The following is a 9861-nucleotide window of genomic DNA, read 5'->3' as shown; positions in this document are numbered from 1 at the left end:
AAAAAAAAAAAAAAAAAAAAAAAAAAAAAAAAAGAAAAGAAAGAAAGAAAAGGAGAAAAGAGAAGAAAGACAAGAAGGCAGCACCTTTTTAAAGCACATTGTTTATTTTTCCAAAGAAAATCAAACATTTTTAAAGGAACTATAAAGGTTAAATGGCTTAAGCAGATTATAATTAGTTAATTTTGTTAAACATATATTGCATCAATTTTACATTATTTTAATTACCTTTTGGAATAAATGGTTTGGTGAACAAATTCACTTGATGTTCAGGATCAAACAAAATTACCTTTCCTCTGGGTAGGCTTAAGTTTCACAAAATGATTTGGAAATGACCTCCTTTGCTTTCATCTAAAAATATCTTTGGATTTAGAAAATGATTAAAGTTGGATATATTGTGTTTTAAGCCAATCATATTTTATCATTTTCATGGCTTGTTCTTTCTTTAAAGAGGAGTGTAATCAAACTTCACTACGCAGATGTTCCCCCTTTAAGGAGACTCTTGTAATTCATGCAGTATCATGGTATTTGTAAGGTTGATTCAACTCTTATTTTGGCCAGAAGACATATAATGTATTCCGGTAAGTTTATGAAGTAGTGTTGTTTGTTTGTTTGTTTGTTTCTTTATTTCTGACAAGATATAAGAATGAAAGCTAGATAGTCACTAAATATCATGGCCAAATCAGAAATGTTCTGATTTATGTCTCTGTGGTGAATGTGTGTGTATATACCTACACTCATGCCTGGAAATAGTCAATCCCTAAATTGTAAATACTGAGTCCCAGGTTGTTGAGTAGTAAGTAGAAAACCATGTAACTATCTCTCACCCACCCCAGTTTAGGGCATCTAGAGAGCAAATCAGGAGAATGCAAATACGATTTGCAACCCCCACCCTTTTTTTTGTCTATGTGGAGTTAGCAAGTTAATCTAATGCCCAAAGATAGCTGTCTCTCTTTTTGCTTACAGAAGGAGTTCTCATTTTTTTGTTGGGGTTGGTGGGAAGAGATGGGTGTTGGTATTACTAATATTTAGCTGGCAAAGGTCAGGCATGCTGCTAAGTACATGGGAGAGCCTTGCAAACAAAGGATTATCCTGCCCAAAATGTCAATAGCTCTGAGGATGAAAAACCCTCCCTTGTAAGAAAGAGGGAGATTTCTTCATTATGTATCTCAACTCTACAACATCTCTTTTCCCATAGCCCAGTGTTCCATCATCCTGACCTGCATCTGGCTAACTTCTCTTCATCCCTCAGAACCCTCAGGGCAGTCATCATTGCATTCTGAATAGCTCTGCTGGTTTGTCATCTGATTATGATTATACACCTTTGTGTAATCACACCACTATATCCCTCTAAACTTGATTGATTTGCTTTTCTGTATCCCATCCTAGACCATAGATTTCCTGAAAATTGTACTTTTTATTGCTAACATCTAGCATGGTTTGTGGGGCATAACTGTCTTATTAAGACTTGGTGTTGAATGAAATCAAGCTTATCTCTAGAAACAATACTGTACAGGGTGTTTGGGTTTAGCTTAAATAGCACTTAAGATACTACTTCAGGTATTGTGGATTAAACATACAAATTGTAGTTGCTGGCTAAAAGGATAACTTTTAAAAAATATTTGAAACACAACCATTTGTAAGTAGGGGGTCCTGCCTGCATATTTACTTATATCTATGTAGCTGGATGTGTTTTCAAGCACAATCATGTCTGTGTGAAACATGGCATCATTGCCTGTATATATATATTTTTTCAATAAGGTATACATTTTAAGGAAGGCATTCAACTATATTATCATAAATATACACATATGTAAATGAAGCATACTTCTACTTCACATTAGTAAACTTTCCAAGCTCTAATGACTGTTTATGCTTAATATGCCAAATATTATACTTTCAATAAAGTAGGGAAGAGCACTGTCAACCTCTAAAGAACATGGATGCCTTTCAGTCACTCTTTTCCTCTCTGTTCTATGTTTTCTTGATCTCTGTGTTTTGGGTCGTGAATATGGTCAATAACAGTATCGAATTATAAAGCTACATCTGTACAATTGAATATTAAGTATTTTGTTAATTTACTGATTATTATTAATCAGTGAGAATCCAGAACTACCTTTACATCTTTCAAAAGTAATATTGATAACTCTGCATTTGGCAATACCATGCCCTTTTATCATTCCACAAAGAGAAAGAGTGAAGTCAAAATCTGGCAAGTCTCTGATTAATAAATGTCAGCATAAGTAGCTAATTTGGATAAATAAAAAATTTACTTCCCTAGAGCTTAAAGATTAAGAGCACAGCTTCAGATCCAGAAAGATTTGTGTTCCATTTCTGGCTCTGCCATGTAGAAGCTTAAGACCTTAAGCAAGTTGTTTAACTCCCTAAACCTCATGTTCATCAGTAAAATGGAAATAGTGCTGACATCTACTAATACCTCACATAGTTGTTGTAGAGATAAATGAAATGATATGAAAAAAAGAATTGGTAGGTGCCCCTAGACACAATAAGTTAGTGCAATAAGTGATGTCTATTACTAACATAGTAGTAGTTACAGAAGTGACCATACTGGTAATAATAGCAGTGGTAGGGCCCTACAAATCCAGGCTTCCTTTTATAATCCGGGAAATATACCTAATAACACTTCTATAATTTAAAATTGGATTTATATTAGAAAAAAATACAGAAGAAATACTTTTAATGTTTTCTTCTTACTGCAGTCGTGATATCCAACCACATTCATTCTCTGATGCTGTCTGTCTGCTTTCTCCTACTTCCATCCTTCTGTTGCATGAACATTCATTTTATCCCCCATCAATTTTAAGATGTTTGCAAGTTTGAAAGAATTTTTAAGCGTAAGTTTCAGACTTACACTTCTCTAGTAAACCCAATGGAATTTTGTTCTCCATCTCCATGTCTTGACATGGCTCACCAGAGCAACATAATTGTAAATACAAAACCAGATTTGTTTTGTTTTGTTTTTAAGATTTTGTTTATTTATTTGAGAGACAAAATGAGAGAGGGAGAGAGAGAGCATGAGAGCGGGGAGGGTCAGAGGGAGAAGCAGACTTCCCGCTGAGCAGGGAGCCCAATGCAGGACTCGATCCTGGGACTCCAGGATCATGAACTGAGCCGAAGGCAGTCGCTTAACCAACTGAGCCACCCAGGCGCCGCCCCCCCTTTTTTTTAAATGAGGTGCATGATAGTTAAGAGAGGCTGTGAAATATGTAAGTTTTCCATCAAACCAGGAGAATTCCATCGATTTCTCCTCCTCTGATCTCAGCAGGCCAAAGTGTCTGAGAATAACATTTCTAGGAGGCTGATCATAGAGGTGGAGCTCAGCAGATGCGTTTAAATGGAACTGGAATAATGAGTGTTTCTAGGGAATGATTCTGTAGAGCCTAAGATAATCATGAGTCCAATGATCATGAGTTTGTATTGCATTCATTAATTTTATCTCTTGGAATAAGGCAATAATTAAAGAGGAAAATAAGACCCATGTATCATTTTGTCTTCTAGGCCTTCTTGGTCAAATTTTTCTTGGAATTATTCTTTGAATCTTTATATTAACATTTATAGTTGAACTTCTCCATAGGATGCAGTTATGATTAGACTTTAACAACTTTTTTGTTTTTAATTAATTTTAAAATAATGGAGACATAACACTTATTTCAAAACTTAAAGAAAGAAAATGCTTTTGACTATATATTTGGATGAACTACTACCATCTTATCAATGTATTTTAAAAAGCAAATGCTAAAATTTTTTAAAAACTTAAAATAAGTTTATTACATTTATATGAATTCTATTACATATGTCCATGATACATGCTACATAATTTTATGTACATAAATTACATATATAATTTAATGTATTTTTATTTATATAAACATTTTATTTATATAAGCTAATATATATAATAAATCAAATACTGGGATCTTGACCCCTACCTGGGGATAAGAAAGGGCTGAAACACAAAGCTTTATCTTTGGCCCTTGCCTTTGTTACACTGAATGTGAACAAAGAAAATACGTTTATCCAGATCACACGAGACCAACCTGAAAAGGATAATCAGTACTCTATGTGACAATAAGCAATAAGTATAACTTAGCGTAAGATAAATGATAATTCTGAACATCAGTTAAAAACATTAAATGCACAATTTAAAATGAAGCTCTCTAACTAGGAACCTTAGGGAAAAGAAGATTTATGGATTTTAGTTAATCATAAGCTTAATATGCACCAATGGTGAGATCCAGCTGCTAAAACAGCATACCACCACCTTAGGTTAAATTAATAGACATTGTAAGAAGGACATTGGAAAGAAAAGTCCCATTAAATTCTCTAATTATTAGATCACATCTAATATACTGTAATTAGTCCTCCATATTTAAAGGAAAAAATTGGAAAACACAATGTGTCAAAAAAATGTGTCCAAGTTGGAAAGGAGTTTAAAAACTGTCATGTGAGAAATAACAAAGGAACCAAGACATTTGGTCTAGAAAAGAAAAGACTAAGGGAAATGTAAGAAATAATTGATATAGATATCTTTCAACAAATATTTATTGACACCTTGTTACAAACACTGTGCTTAAGCATGAGGTAAACAGAGAAAATAAGAAACTGATCTTTTATCTCTTAGTTAATGGACTTTAAAGTCAAGAGGTGACAAGACTTTAAATAATCACACAAATGAACATTAAATAACAAATAGCGATAAGAAAGGAAAAGAAAAGCTACAGTGAAAAAATAAATAAACTGATTTAATTGGGATGGAGCATAATGTCAAAGAAGGCTCTCTGAAAAAGTGACATTTAAATTAAATAAATAAAGGTGTGGGAGGAGGGAGGGCAGGCTTCATTCCAAGCAATGATAATGGCTATGTAAAGTCTCATAATCAGAGCCCCTAAGGAGGAAAAAAGCTTAGCAAAATTGAGGAAAGGAAAAAGGGGTGATTAGAGCATATTAATGAATAAGGAAAAATGGTGTGAGAAGAAACAAGGGCCAGACTGTTGTAGCCTTTTGGAGACACATTAAGTCTTCTATTCTAAATGCCAGGAGTAGCTGTGGGGGCATTTAAGCGCAGAGTAAAGTAAGGAGATTTGCCTTTCACAAAAATCACTCTGGCTTTGTGTGGATAATGTATGGAAAAAGGGCTAAAGGTGGTGAAAGATCTACATCAGAGGCTATTGTGGTAGAAGAGGCAAGAGAGAAGGCTCATTTGACCTACACTGGAAAAGAAGATTGAATAACACAGATTCAAACACATTTTGGAGGTAGGATCAAGTGAATCTGATGATGGATTGAATGTGGGTGCAGAGAACAAAATATGGTACTGAGCAAGACCCCCATTTTCTGATATATGTAAGGAAATTAATTACTGAGAAGTGAAGAAACTTTAAAGCAGAAGTTCAAATGCCTTGGCATGGCCGCAATAAGTTTGAGAAGCAGGATCAGTTGTTTAAACAACAGGGGCTCCTGGGTGGCTCAGTCAGACAAGTATCTGACTCTTGATTTCGGCTCAGGTCATGATCTCATCAATGTCATGAGACTGAGCCCCCCATGGGGCTCCACACTCAGTGGAGAGTCTGCTTGAGATTCTCTCTCCATCTCCCTCTGCTGCCCCACCCCTCACTGGCACTCTCTCTCAAATAAATAAATAAATATCTTAAAAACAACAAAAACTATAAAGTTTTCATATTATTTGGGTGAATATCTGGTGAACTGTCAGGCAGAAGAGAGAGCAGAATTATTTTGTCTTCTTCAAAAAAACAGATCCACAACCACAATGTCAAATTTACAAGAAGTTCAGGTTCAACTCAGTCCACGAAAGAATGATTTTTAATAACTAAACCATCCAAAAAAAATGAAGACTGGCTTGGAAGGGGGTAAGTTTCCCCTCACAGTAGGTCTACTGGCAGAGATCAAAGGACTTGGGTCTTTTTCAGTAATATTGCGTTCAATTCCAGGAATCATATTTTAAAACCTTGAGAAGAGGGGTGCCTAGGTGGCTCAGTCTGTTAAGCCGCCAACTCTTGGTTTCAGTTCAGGTCTTGATCTCAGGGTCATTGAGATGGAGCCCCATATAGGGCTCCTCACTCAGTGCAGAGTCTGTTTGAGATTCCTCCCCCTCTACCCCTCCCTCCCCGGCTCATGCTCTCTCCCCCCAACTCTGAAATAAATAAATAAAATCTTTAAAAATAAATAAATAAATAGAATAAAACCTTGAGAAGAAAACAAAGAAGATTCTGACTTAGGTCACTGCAGGTGTTTGGTAAACCATTTAACTGCTGATTGCTGCTGGACATGTACCCAGCACCTTTCTACCAGAAGGATTATTGATTGCATAGAGAAACTATTGGCTGTTTACGGAAGTGTGTGCTTAGCTTTCCCTCTTGGGTAAGCTATGGTCAGCACCATGCCAGAAATGGACTACATAGGTTAGAATTGGAGACTTCTCTTCTGTTATGACCCTAAATTCTCCTCATGCAAATGTCACTAATTTATTATGTCTTGCTTTCTTGCTGTGCTTAAACTTAGCCTCAAGCATCGTTTTCCACCTAGCACTCCCAGACAATCAATACCTTCTGACTGACGTTGTCATTTGAGATGATACCCAACCCAGCTGTCAGGAGTACTCAACCCCATGACTCACAGCTCTTAAGGGCATCTATCCTCACAGACTCCCCAGGGAATGAGAAGCTATGATGATTTCTTCTAGGACTGGAGCATCTCACTGAGAATTAATGCCACTTGCCAGCCTGAACAGTCTTTCATTTTTTTCCATTGGTACTGCTTCATTTTTCCCCCCTGAAAAAGCTTTGTAAATTTAAGACCATTCTGCAGTGTGGTCTGTATAAATACGTGCAGGTGGACAAATCACTCTATCTTTAGATTTGTCATAATAACTTGGTATGTGATCCTGCGTTAAGCGGAGAGTGAGAGAAAGAATTGGCCACGTAGCCAGCATCTCATGATAGACACTGTACCTAATCAGAGCCAGAGATTTGAGGCAAAGCATCCCAGTCCTTGGGGGGTGGGGGGGAAGGCTTATTTTTCTTTTTCATAGACTTTAGCCTTTAGTAATAATTGTGTGCTTTGTGATCGTGGTTCAGGGATAGCACCTATCACATTAGAGTTCAATTTTAATATATCTAGAGCTCTTTAATAAGACAGTCCGTTAAGACTAGGGCACTGACTGATTAATAAGTTGGTTCAAGTAGACTTTCGTTCGGTTCTCAGGAATAAGTGCTCTGTCTAGTTGATAAATTTCCACACTAAACACAAACGTTGTTATTTGTCATATACTAACTGTTTTAATGGGCCATTCTTCATGATCTTTAACAACTATCAGTTGATCTCTAGAACTCAGATGTCACACTGCAATCGAGCTATGTTCGAAGAATCTGAGTTTAAGCGAACTACAATATAAAAGAAGTTAAAAAGAACATATTAATTTGTTCTAAGGACAGAAATATATTAAGCACATTAATGAAGATGTGAACAAGCAGTGACTCAGGGCTGTTATTTTCCTCCACAGCAGAAATATATTCATCAATCCAGACACTTATATCTTCAGATCCTCGGGTTTTAATAAAGGTAAGTCTAGGAATTCTACTTAGACTTTCTAACTATTACATCTTGACACATCAGAAATAATCAGATATGTTTAAATCATCTGGGAGATAAACTGAGTGATTTCATACTTGTAAAACATAAACTCTAGAGGTAGCTTAATTTTCACATTTATCATTTGTGATCATTCTTCCAGTCCCTCCTTGCCTAAAAAACTATTATCAAGCCCTGATTTCCCTTCAGCAGACTGGCAGGACTAAGCCACTTAATACAAATAAAACCCAAAATGCTGAGAAATGAAATGAGTTGTTTTTTTTAAAAGAGGTTCAGGGCAAACACCTATGTCCAGGAGTACAACGGGATATGCCTATTTCTTCATCTGATAGTCTCCGGTGCTGACATTAGCACATCGATGTTTTATGCATTTCATACATAATACGCCTCGTGATTATAAAATCCAGACTGTAGAGCTGAATTAGTTTGCTTAGAATGGAATGGGGTGGGAGGAAGAACATGTCTATTGAGAAAAATCATCCTGTTGCTTTATCTTCTAGGAGATCTGTGGAAGCCTTTCTTTTGGAAAGTGCTCAAAGACAGATCAAATGTGATAATAAAGGTTCACTATCTGAGCAGGTCTGCCCTAGAAATAGTGCTTAGAAATCTGAGGTGGGAAAGAAAGGCAGCCTGTGCCAGAAACTGATTAAATTTCAGTCATCTATCCAAAGAAGTCCCTAGTTGCTTGTAAAATGCTCAATATAATTACAGTAACTATGGGTTTTAAAGGAATTTACACATTAGCCTTTATCATGGGACTTTCTTTGTGGGTGCATTTCTACTTTAAAATCAATATCTCTAAATAAACTTTAATAAGATTTATTAATTTTATCTATGTGGACATTTTAAAAGTCAATATCAAATATCTTTCTCCAGATTCTTCTTGGCATTTGAAGAAGCTTAGATATAATCAAATGTCATGCCCTCTGTATGTTAAACGATCATTGCTCTATGACTTTGCTCTTGTATACAATGCAGCCCAATTTTAAACTTTGAAAGAGTTGTGAATCAATACAAAGACTGTTTAAAATGTATGGGTCATCCTGATACACAATCTCAGTACTGTGGACAAGGCTCATTAGTTGCTTCTTGAGCTATTATCTTGCTCAGTGTTAGATTTGAATAACCCAGGGAAGGAGTTTGATGGCCCCCATTTGACCCTGCACCATGGTGGCTAAAATCAGTTTTTCGAAACATCTACATGCTCTACAAAAAACAAAAAGGTTTTTATAAAGTTGTGTCCCAGAGAACAAGCTTACTATCTTTCACTGAAAGTAAAGAGCATTTATGGGATATCACAACTTTCAAACCTTTTCTTTTTCAAAAGAGACTTGGCACCAGCATTTCTTCTCAGTAAACCTTGAAGGGGAAGACTCCCTGCCGACCACACACTCGATGGCTTCATGTTAGGTGGCTATAATCTTAATCCAAAGAAGAGTGGATTTATATTTTCGTTGAAAGGAAGACGTCTGAGAAAGTCCAATGTTAAGATCTTCATCAATGCCAGAAGAACTATCACTAAAGCATAAAGGCAACATCAAATTTTGTTGTCCCCTGAAAATGAAACCTGATTTAATCTTAAATCTGAGATGTTTGTAAACACAAAACTCAGGCCAACTTCCTGTCCCTAAAAAAATAAAATAAAATAAAATAAAAATTAAGTCTTAGTACTAGATTGGAAGCTTAATTATGTTTCCTTTTTTCTGTCTTTACCCTCATAATGTCTAGTTTCCTGAACTATAGTTTCTATGTAATAAATTTGTATACTATCTTGGAAAACTTACTCTAAGGTGAATTCATAATATTGAAACATTACTGATTAGGCATACCATAAAAATATAATTTAGTAATTAACCAAGGTAAACATCTTATCTTTCCACTTGGATAACACGGAGAGAACAATATTTCAATACTTGAACATGGCTAACTACCAGGGATAAAGATCACTTCAATTTCAATATCTATAGCTACCCAACTCAACAATAAGCTATCTCTAGCCACCATCCCCTTCTTTTCACACACAGAAAAAAAGTGCTATTTGACACTGCTCTGACTCAAAACATCAAAGGGTACAGATGTACTTAATTATCATTTTATAGTCTGCCCTTTACCTGGACTATTTAAATAAGGTTTTTATTTCCTTCCTTATTTGCTAGTAAATGACATTTTACATGATCTATAGAGGATCTATCAATCTGTATTAGGATTGGTTCTAGTTATTATCATGTAAAACTG

The 9861-nt window shown here is 35.7% G+C and overlaps 1 long non-coding RNA gene across 1 annotated transcript in view; it reads left to right on the top strand.

Moving 5' to 3' along the window:
- Positions 1–9301, top strand: part of LOC141373425 (uncharacterized) — a 19515-nt gene extending 10214 nt beyond the window's left edge. The window contains exons 2-3 of the long non-coding RNA XR_012379389.1: positions 7538–7596; positions 8954–9301. This is a non-coding gene — a long non-coding RNA (uncharacterized lncRNA). The remainder of the gene's footprint in view (positions 1–7537; positions 7597–8953) is intronic.
- The last annotated feature ends 560 nt before the right edge of the window (positions 9302–9861 follow it).

Source organism: Callorhinus ursinus, unplaced genomic scaffold, assembly GCF_003265705.2.
Source record: "Callorhinus ursinus isolate GAN/ISIS: 27379988/994484 unplaced genomic scaffold, GSC_fseal_2.0 scaffold9, whole genome shotgun sequence".
Lineage (NCBI taxonomy): Eukaryota > Metazoa > Chordata > Mammalia > Carnivora > Otariidae > Callorhinus > Callorhinus ursinus.
Note: the sequence above shows the minus strand (reverse complement) of the source record. Positions and strands in the feature narration are given on the sequence as shown.